Consider the following 10042-nt stretch of genomic DNA (forward strand, 5'->3'; position numbering starts at 1 on the left):
CAACCCCCAATCCTGCTTATACGCTTTGGTTCCGTCAGGATCAACTCATCCAGAATGCTCTTATGGCGTCTATTGACCCGACCATTGCCTCCATAGTTGTTGTTGCCAGCACATCCAAAAATGCTGACTCCTTGCACACCGTTTATGCAAACAAGTCCCAAACTCGGATCTTCGGTCTTCGTGATCAACTTGCACGAATCACCAAATACACCATCCCCATTACCAAGTACCTTCAACATATTCGGTCCCTTTCAGATGAACTTGCTACTGCAGGTGCCCCGGTCACTAACTCCGAACTTATTGTCAAAATCCTAAATGGACTTGGCCCTGAGTTTCGTGAGATCTCGGCTGCCATACGAGCACGTGACACCACAGTCACCTATGAGGAATTATATGAAAAGCTGGTTGACCATGAGCTCTTTATCTGTCACGAGGAAGCCAAGAAAACCAATAGTCCTATCACAGCAGCAGTTGCCACTCGCGACAAACTGAACAACAATTCCAACAATCGCAACAATCGCCGCCAATTTTACAACAACAATTCTCAGCAATGGCGACAGAACAACCGCCCCAATACATCTACCCATTGCCAACCCTACATAATAACACAGCATGTGTTATTCGTTGTCAATTATGCAACAAGATTGGCCATGTTGCAAATGTGTGCTGCTCCAAGTCACACAACCACTTTGAGGCCAAAGCCAATTACATCACAGGCTTTAACACTACTGCTAACTCGTGGATAGTCGTCTCTGGTGCCACACACCACATCACAACTGAACCTCACAACCTACAGCAGTACCACAGCAACGAGAATGTCTCCATGGGTGATGGTAACAAAATTCTCATATCACATATTGGCTCTACTCAATTAAATGCATCAAATAATATTTTTAAACTAACTCACACTCCATGTGCTCCAGCTATTAAACTCAAGCTTATTTCTATTTCCACATTCTATCAAGACAATCTAATGTCTGCTGAATTTTTTTCCTTTTTCTTTTCTTGTGAAGGATCTGAAAATGCAGATACAATGGAGTATATGAGTGACCCACTTCACATCCATAAGCTCACATATCTACCACTGCAACTTTTTTAACCACTTGGCACCAAAGACGGGGTCATCCGCGTTCTAGAGCTCTTACATATGTTCTGAATAAATTCTTGCTTCCGTTTGTTGAGCGGCACCCATTTCACCAATTAATATTGAAAAGCTCTAAAACTCTTCAAATTATTTTTAGTGATTTAGGATCTGTAGGATGCCATTTTATCATTATTTGTCCTGTGGACAAATCATGTCCTTTTTTACGTCATTTTATCATTATTTATTTATCCTGTTGAATCTCAGGTCCTTTTTGCTTTCAGAGACTACTTAGCATTAATTGTCAGTACATATCATCATGTTTTTAGATCTATTAAAGAGGGGATAATTCAGATCGGGTTAATTTGACTCCGACAAAATAGGGTATTAGGAGCATTATTTTTACCATGCGCTAGAAATTATTTATATTTGACAGTCAAAAAAAAATATAATTTTTATATGTAACATACAAAATATAAAAAATATACAAATTTTATATATTTTTTCAATTATTATTTTTATCACGACTATACAATGTCATTTTTTCACCAACTGAAATCATTTTTTTTAATGTTTTCTCAGAATTGCTGTAAATATTTTAGTTAGATAAACATATTGCAATAAATGAGTTTTGCCTAAATCATTTATAAGCAACCTCCACTTCCAACCAAGAGGAAGTGAGTTCGAGTCTCCCCAAGAGAGAAGTGGGAAGTTCTTGGAGGGAATGATGTCGGGGGTCTATTTGGAAACAGCCTCTCTACCTCAAAGTAGGGGTAAGGTCTACGTACACACTACCCTCCCCAGACCCCACTAAGTGAAATTATACTTGGTTGTTGTTGTTTAAATCATTTATAAAGAAAAAGTTGCTCTTTGCAAGTATGTTAAGTGAAGGGTATTTTACCCTAACATGAAAGTATTTTTACACCAATTTTGTGACGTCAGGGGCAATTACAGATCCAAAGCATAACAAGGGCATAACTTATCACTTTCACATAGTAAAAGGGTATTTTGGGCCCTTCTCCCTAGATTTACATCGATTACACTGGCAAAGACCGAGAAAGTAGCCACTACTGAAATTATAAGGCGTGTATGGATTTGAAAACGGACTCGATTTTGGTTTTTGAAAATAATGTGTTTTGCATCTGGTTATAGGAGATTTGATCATATAACATTTGACTAGTCACACCTATGACAAATCTAGTCATATGATTAACATCAGAATTCGTTTTTAGCGCATTTTCGTTGAAATTTGGCTTATCATTGTCATTCATAATAAATTTTACTAGCTTATAAATTAAAATTAAATTCCTCACTTTAATAATAGCTTGTGCAAAATTTGTTCCACAAGACTCTGGTTTATAGGCCAGCGAAGCTGGGGAAAAAATTCAAAAGTGTTTTTCGCAAAAATATCTTGGTAAAAAGCAATTTGTGTGTAAGTTTATTTTCTCAAATATGCTTCTCCAGAAAGTAATTTGGGAGACAAGCAACTATTTTTTGCTTGCTTCTCCAAAACTATTTTCAAAAGTACTTCTTCTCTTTGGCCAAACACCTAAATTTTTGTTTCGCCAAAAGTGCTCTTAACCAAAAAAAATGAACTTTTGGCCACAAATAAGCTTGACCAAACAGGCTATTAGTATAATAGCACTTTTAAATTTGGTCACACTACAATTTTCAAGTATGATTCTGTTTGGGTTATTACTAGTCCGGATTTCTTTTATTGAAGACGTCCCTCAAAGGCCTTAGTTCAAGAGATTGTTCAAAAAATGTTCACTTGCATATCCTTGACCTAAATTCAAGGTTCACATGACCCTTATGTGTAGAATCAATGTTCATAGTAATAGAAAGCAAAAGCAGTTAACTTGAAAATAGAGAAATGAGTTCATAAATTTAGCCAAGGGTTCAAGAAGCACCAAAACGGAGCAATTTGGAGCTTCCTACGATTCGGCAAATGTTTAATATGCGAAGGTATTGTTTTATTGTGTTAGAGAGGTCTCGTTCTAGAGTTTCAACCCTCTCCGCTGGGACCTTCGCTTTAAAATCACTTGTGCTAATAATTCTTTAAGGAGAAAACTTATATATTAAGAAAAAATGAACATAAAAATGTCAGAAATCAGATCCGAGTAAGAAGCAATCCGAACCCGAATGGTTCAGGTTCGGAGATCCGGATTCTGAAATCGTTATCCGAAAGCAAACTTGGCCGAAAGCGCATTGGGTTTTTTGCGCTTCGTCCATAGGACCTTCGATATACGTATCCCAAAACTCAGCACTAAGATTACTCTAAACAAATATAAATTTTTCTGAAAATATAAATAGTTTGGTGGAAGTGAAAAAAATGGAAGAGCTGCTCAGTGAATACGAACCATAGAAGATAGAAGCTCATCTTGCGGAGATTATTTTGAAAAAAACATCGCCGCAATCCGATTATTTTCTTCGTTTCTCTTCATAGCATTTCTTCAAGCTCCATCAAAACATCCAAGTAAACAAAGAAAATAAACACTAAGCTAATGAAGTTAGAGGGCGGTACACCGCTATTGCAGCCGGCGGCGGCCGCCAACCTAACCCTAGAGTTTGACGCTTTAATGATATGAGAAGGTTAACGGGACTACAGAAGTAGAGTATGAATACTACCTCGCGCTTTATATAAAGCCGGATGGCGTTGCCACTTGCCTGTAAATGTGAATAATTTTCAATTCGACCCATCAGGTTTTCTATAATTGTTGAATAGAAGGGCCTCTTTTACATCTCAAGTTTATAAGAGCCCTTTGCTTGTTTGAAAATGATCCTAACACATATGAGTAGGAGTGGCAAACGGGGTCGGGTAGGATATGGCTCGAATTGAAAATGGGTAATAAATAAATAAATAAATTATCGGATCCGATCCACATTTAGTATGGATAAAAAATGGGTTAACCTTCTATATTATCTGTGACTTATTGCATATGATTACTTTTGGGACAATTCTTAATCTCCCTAACTTGAGGAACCTCCAATTTGAGTCTTTACAAATGTAAAAGTTATACTCATTGGTTATCTATTGGTTACCCGTTAGTTATCCATTTTTTAAATGGATAATATTATTCTTATCCATATTTGACCCGTTTTTAAAAAGTTCATTATCCAACCCATTTTTTATTGGATAATATTGGTAGTTAATTATTTTCTTTTAATCATTTTGTCACCCCTACATATGACTACTTGTAGGGGTAGACGTTCTGTCGGTTTGGTTCGGTTTAAAGAAATTCGGTTTCGGTTATTTGGTTTTCGGTTTTGTAAAAGTAGTAACCGAAACCGAACTGAAATAAGTTCGGCTCAGTTCGATTTTCTTATTACAGTTCAGTTTTCGGTTCGAACATTATTATATTGGGCTCCTTTTATGTAATAATAGGACTAGCAAATTTGTTGTTTTTTCCCAAAACTTCAGAATTCTTGGAAATATTGTGTTCATTAAAAAAAAAATAGACTAAACTTTGCACACTATTATGGATCATAAAATTCAAACATAGTGTAAATTACAACTTTTGTGTGAAATCCTCCCGGTATCTATCATTTATGCTATGGAATTTAATAGAGTGAAAATCATTAAGATTGGAAAGCTGATGAACTTACTTAATTGGGTTGAGTCTTTGATAGATTGGACCTAATAGTATTAATTTATTACCTATGGGCTTAGCCTATATATAACTTACAGAACCTATATGGTAATAATTTGGTTTTTTCGGTTAACCGAACTAAATAAATTAATAACCGAACCGAAAAACTAAAATTTTAAAATTTTAAACCAAAACCGACCGAACAAACTGAATAACCGAAACCGAAATAAAAATATTTTCGGTTCGGTCGATTTCTTCGGTTCTGACCGAAATATGCTCGCCCCTAATTGCTTGTACACCAACATACTGTCTAGAGTATACAATTAGAAATCAATAATACCAAAAAATAAAAATTAGAACGACACAAATGTTCAAGTCCTTAACACAACTTATAACATACTCCTTCTAATGACATCTTATGATGTGAGAGTAATTATATCGTATTATTTGTGCCTCATAAAATAAAAATTAAAAAGATAAAATCAAAATAATATAGGGTAAGGTACAAACAAGTGAAGTGATGAAACTCTAATGCTTGAGTTTAGTTAATATGTGTTAAAAAAAGAATTGAATTAAAATAATGCAAAATGAAGAATATTAACTATGTAATCAAATAGCTCGCAATGCATGTATAAGTTATTTCTCAAGAGCAACCAAAGCTCTGCTTAGTTTAATTTTTGCTATTCTTTATGTTTGTTTGTCGCCTTCATTCAATTTATTAACCTCATTGTCATCGACGTATTAGAACCTTTAATCGAGCGATTATTTTAGTTGTGACGACACTTCGCAATTGATCATTAGTATGGCATAATTGCACAGACTCATTCATCAGCTAATATTCTAATTACTTGTTGCGATTTAGAGATTTTATTTGTACTTTTATGGTATGATGGATAAGATTGTATTTGTATACTTTTACCAATAATATTAATCTGATCATTATGTGTTTCAACTTTTCAATTACACTTATAAAATCATTATGTGTTTCAACGCGATTCATTTATTATGACTTCAAATGTTCTTATATTCTTTATTCAGATGAAAATTCTCCAAATTGATTTATATTACTTCCGAGATCAAAGATTTTAAGGAAACGATAAAATTATCCGCCGAAAACTAAAAATTTATAAAAAGTTAACTACCGAAAAATAAAAGACTTGGGGGCAGTTTCTACATTTTAGAAAACTTCACAAATTGGGCACGAAGCACGATCTACCTATTGTTGGTACTAAGGATGTTAAACGGGCCAGGTCAGCCATGTCGCGGACCGGCCCAGACCGATTAAAACTGGAATTGGCCCGGACCGGTAGGTTGGGCTGGGTTAAGGGCGACTGGCGGGTTACACTGTTTATATTTGAAATACCGGTTACCGGGACCGGTATAACCCGGTCGATGAACAGTGTTGTTAAATCGGTTAACCGGCCCGGCCCGGTTTAACGGTAAAAAAATATAAAAAAACTGGGCCCAGATCTGACCGTTGGCAACGGTCCATTTCAGAAAATGGTCGTTGCCCAACGGCTGAATTGCACAAATAGCCCAATTTTGGGTTTTCTTTTTAAAATTAACCCCCTTTTGAAACTATAAATACCCTCCCCCCCTCTTCCTCGTTTTTTCACTCATCTCTCAATTCTCAATTCTCATATTCTCTCATTTTTCAATCTTCATTCTTCACCTATTAAAGTGCAATCAACTATTTGGCTCTTTTTTTTTTGGAATTTAATTTATCGTAGTATTTATTATTTGAAGTTTGAACAATTGAACTTCAAAACTAGAACAATTGACGTTTCTTTGTGGTAATATTGGAGTTGCGAAATCATCAAGTGCTCAATTTATTGCCGAATTCGGTGCATTCCCTCCAACTCTTTCTCTTATTTACTATTTTTGCATATTATTTGTTGCTAGTAGTTAAATTTGTACAATATGTTTAATGCTGCAAAAAGAGTTTGTAACAAGGTTACTAATCGGGGAAATAAAAAAGAGCTAGTACTTCAACTTCAGCATCTGGTAGTAATTTAAATACCTCTCTAAATATTCCTGAAACACTACTTGATAATAATATAGATTATGAACAATTGCAAGAAGATTTTGGTATAGATGATAGTGAATTAGAAATGGAAGATGAGGTACCACTTACACATAGTAGTGTTGGAGCTGCTAGCAGGGGTGATGGTCATGGTGCTAGTAGTAGACCACCTGTGGCCCCGACTAGTAATCGTAGAAAAAGAAGTAAGGTTTTGATTTTTTTTTTGAGGAAATAGAAGGTACTGGGAGGGTTAAATGCAAACTTTGTAATGATACTTTTAAACATAAGACTGGAGGACAATTAGAGGGACTGGGACACTTAGTAGACATATGAGAATTGAGCATCTTATAGAATGGGGATCTGATGGAGATGGAAATCAATCAACTCTAAACCCTACTACTGGAGGTCTTGTGAAATGATAAAATGAAGGATCGTGAGGAGTTAGCAAAAATGATTGCTTTGGGTTGTCTACATTTTTCTTTTGCTTCTTCATCGTATCTTATTATGTATATTCGAAGGATTTACAATCCTTTTTTAAAGGTATCCCTACAAGTACTTGTAGATCTAATATTTTTAGACTTCATGGACAACATCAAACATACATACGTTATTTGTTTAGTCACCTTCCTTGTAGAGTTTCTCTTACTTCTAATATTGGTCATGTTGTTAATGGAAATGATTATTTGACAATTACATGTCATTAGATATATGATACTACTTGTATGCAAAAATGTATTATCGCTTTTAAATATGATGAAGATCAGAGTCATACTGCTGCGTTTATAAGTAGTACTATTTGTGAAGTTGTTGAATTTTATAATCTCAAGCAAAAAGTATTGTGTATGTCTTTTGATAATGCTTCTAACAATAATGCCGCAATTTCAATATTAAAACTGCATTTGCAACCACCTTTTGATGAAATTTTTCATGTTAGGTGTGCATGTCATGTTTGTAATTTAATTGTTAAAAGTGGCCTTGATTTATTTTCAACTGAGATTACTCATGTTAGAAGAACAATTGGTGTTATTCAAGAAAATAATAGACAATCTAGAATAAAAGAATTTAAGAATAAGTGTGTCCAGTATAACCTTAAACCCAGATTCATGCCAGACGAAATTGTTACTAGATGGAATTATACATATATATTTTTAAAATGTTGCTACAAATATAGATTTCCAATAACTGAAGTTGCTAATGCGCATTGTACTGATCCAAACCGTATGCTAACAAGTGGTACTTGGGAGGTCATTAATGATGTTGTTAAATTTTTACATAAATTTTATACAACTACTGTTGAGTTTTCTATGGCTTTAGTACATATAGTTGAAATTTCTTTTCTACTCTTTGAATTTAAGAAGAAAGAAAAATATAGAGATGTTGTTGAAAAAATGCAAGCAAAATTCAAAAAATATTTCTTTCCAATTCCTCCGATTTACTTAATTTGTGCTGTTTTAAATCCTTCTATTAAGATGTCTGATTGTCACCAATTAATGAATGTTTTATATACTTATATGGAGATTGGATCAACTGAAACCCCTGATTTACATACTTGTACGAACAAGCTAAATGAATATTTACAATAATTATATAATTATTATGCAAATGTAATTGATGATGATGCTCTTAATGTAGGCAATGTTAATCTCACTATGCACTGTACCACTTATGTTACTGTGGATGATGAAGAAGGCCTTGATAGTTTTAATATTTTTTCTACATTTTCTAACACTCAAACCAGTAGCAGGAATATTGATGAACCTCAATTCTACTTGCAGAAGCAAAAAGAGCCTCGCACAAAGAAATTTTCACCGTTGGGATTGTGACATGAGAATGGAAAGCAATTTTCTGCTCTTTTCGCTATGGCTCGGGACGTGCTGAATGTGCCAATTTCAACTGTTGCATCAGAGAGTGCATTTAGCCAAGCAAGACAACAACTTGGAGACACCCGTTACTCATTGGGAAGCAATAATTTGGAAGTTTTAGTATGTTTCAGAGATTGGATTAGACCAGAACGAAGAAATCAAGGACGTGAAGATGTTGATAGCCCAGAAAACGAGGAACTTGGAGATATATTAACACATGGTAACCCATCCGAATTTAACACTCTAGAAGAAGGTCACTTAGTTCATATTGATTATGAAAAACTTACTAAGGCAATGCAAAACCTTTGAATTTACTCTTTTTTGGTTAATTTACTTGTTGTTAAATGTAAACCTTTCAATTTCTAAGTTTGAATCTTGAAATAAATGTAGCACTTGCAATTTATAAGTGTATTTTTTTCCCATCTTCCTTGTATTCTTTATATTAATACAAAATATTAATATAACTTACAATAGTTATACAAAATACAAAAAAAAAAATACTAAACCCGACCCGGCCCGGTCCCCTCAACCCGTAACCCTTACAGTTCAATTTTTACCTGGATGAACCCGAACACGTTAAACCCGGCCCGACCCACCTGTTAACAACCCAGTATAATCCCACAAGTGGGGTCTGAGGAGGGTAATATGTACGCAGACCTTACCTCTACCCCGAGGGGTAGAGAGACTGTTTCGAGGAGACCCTCGGCTCAAGAAAGCAACAAGAGACGTTATATTAGTACTATCAATAGACTCATAATAAAATAACATAAAATCTATAACATAACATAAAATACCATAAAATAACAAAATAACAACAATATAAGAAATATAGGAAATACGAGAAAGATGTAAAGTATACTAATAACCAACAGATAAAACCCATCATCAGTAGTTGATTAGTAGCATCCTAAGACTAACTCCTAACTGGCTAGTCTCACTCTAGTGCGATGTAGAAATATTCACAATTTTCCCATAACCTACGACCTTAATGCTCGACCTCCACAATTCCATGTTAAAGGCCATGTCCTCAGTAACCCTAAGTCGCGCCATGTCCTGCCTGATCACCTGTCCCAATACTTCTTAGGTCTCCTTCTACCTCTCCTCGTACCCACCACAGCCTCACCGATGCATCAGTGTTCCTCCTCTGAATGTGCCCGAACCATTTGAGTCTTGCTTACCCCATCTTGTCCTCCATGGGGGCCACACCCACCTTCTCTCGAATATCTTCATTCCTAATCTTATCCCTATTTGTATGCCCGTATATCCATCTCAACATCCTCATCTCTACAACTTTCATCTTCTAATGTGTGAGTTCTTAACCGGCCAACGCTCGGTCTCATACAACATGGCGGGGCTAACCGATTCTCAAGGGGAAAAAAGTAAAAAAACATGGGTTTCCATCTGACTGACGCGTAATTAAATTACAAAACACGTTGCTTTTATGATGACGAAATAAAATAAACTTGATTGTAATTTCTTCTTTTCC

General features: G+C 35.2%; 1 non-coding gene across 1 annotated transcript; it reads right to left on the reverse strand.

Annotated features, from left to right (window-relative positions):
• Positions 1–2962: 2962 nt before the first annotated feature.
• On the reverse strand, positions 2963–3114 carry LOC142162505 (small nucleolar RNA snoR145). The gene has a single exon (XR_012693765.1). It is a non-coding gene; the product is annotated as a small nucleolar RNA snoR145 (small nucleolar RNA).
• Between the last annotated feature and the right edge of the window lie 6928 nt (positions 3115–10042).

The sequence above is a fragment of the Nicotiana tabacum genome, chromosome 7 (assembly GCF_000715075.1).
Source record: "Nicotiana tabacum cultivar K326 chromosome 7, ASM71507v2, whole genome shotgun sequence".
NCBI lineage: Eukaryota > Viridiplantae > Streptophyta > Magnoliopsida > Solanales > Solanaceae > Nicotiana > Nicotiana tabacum.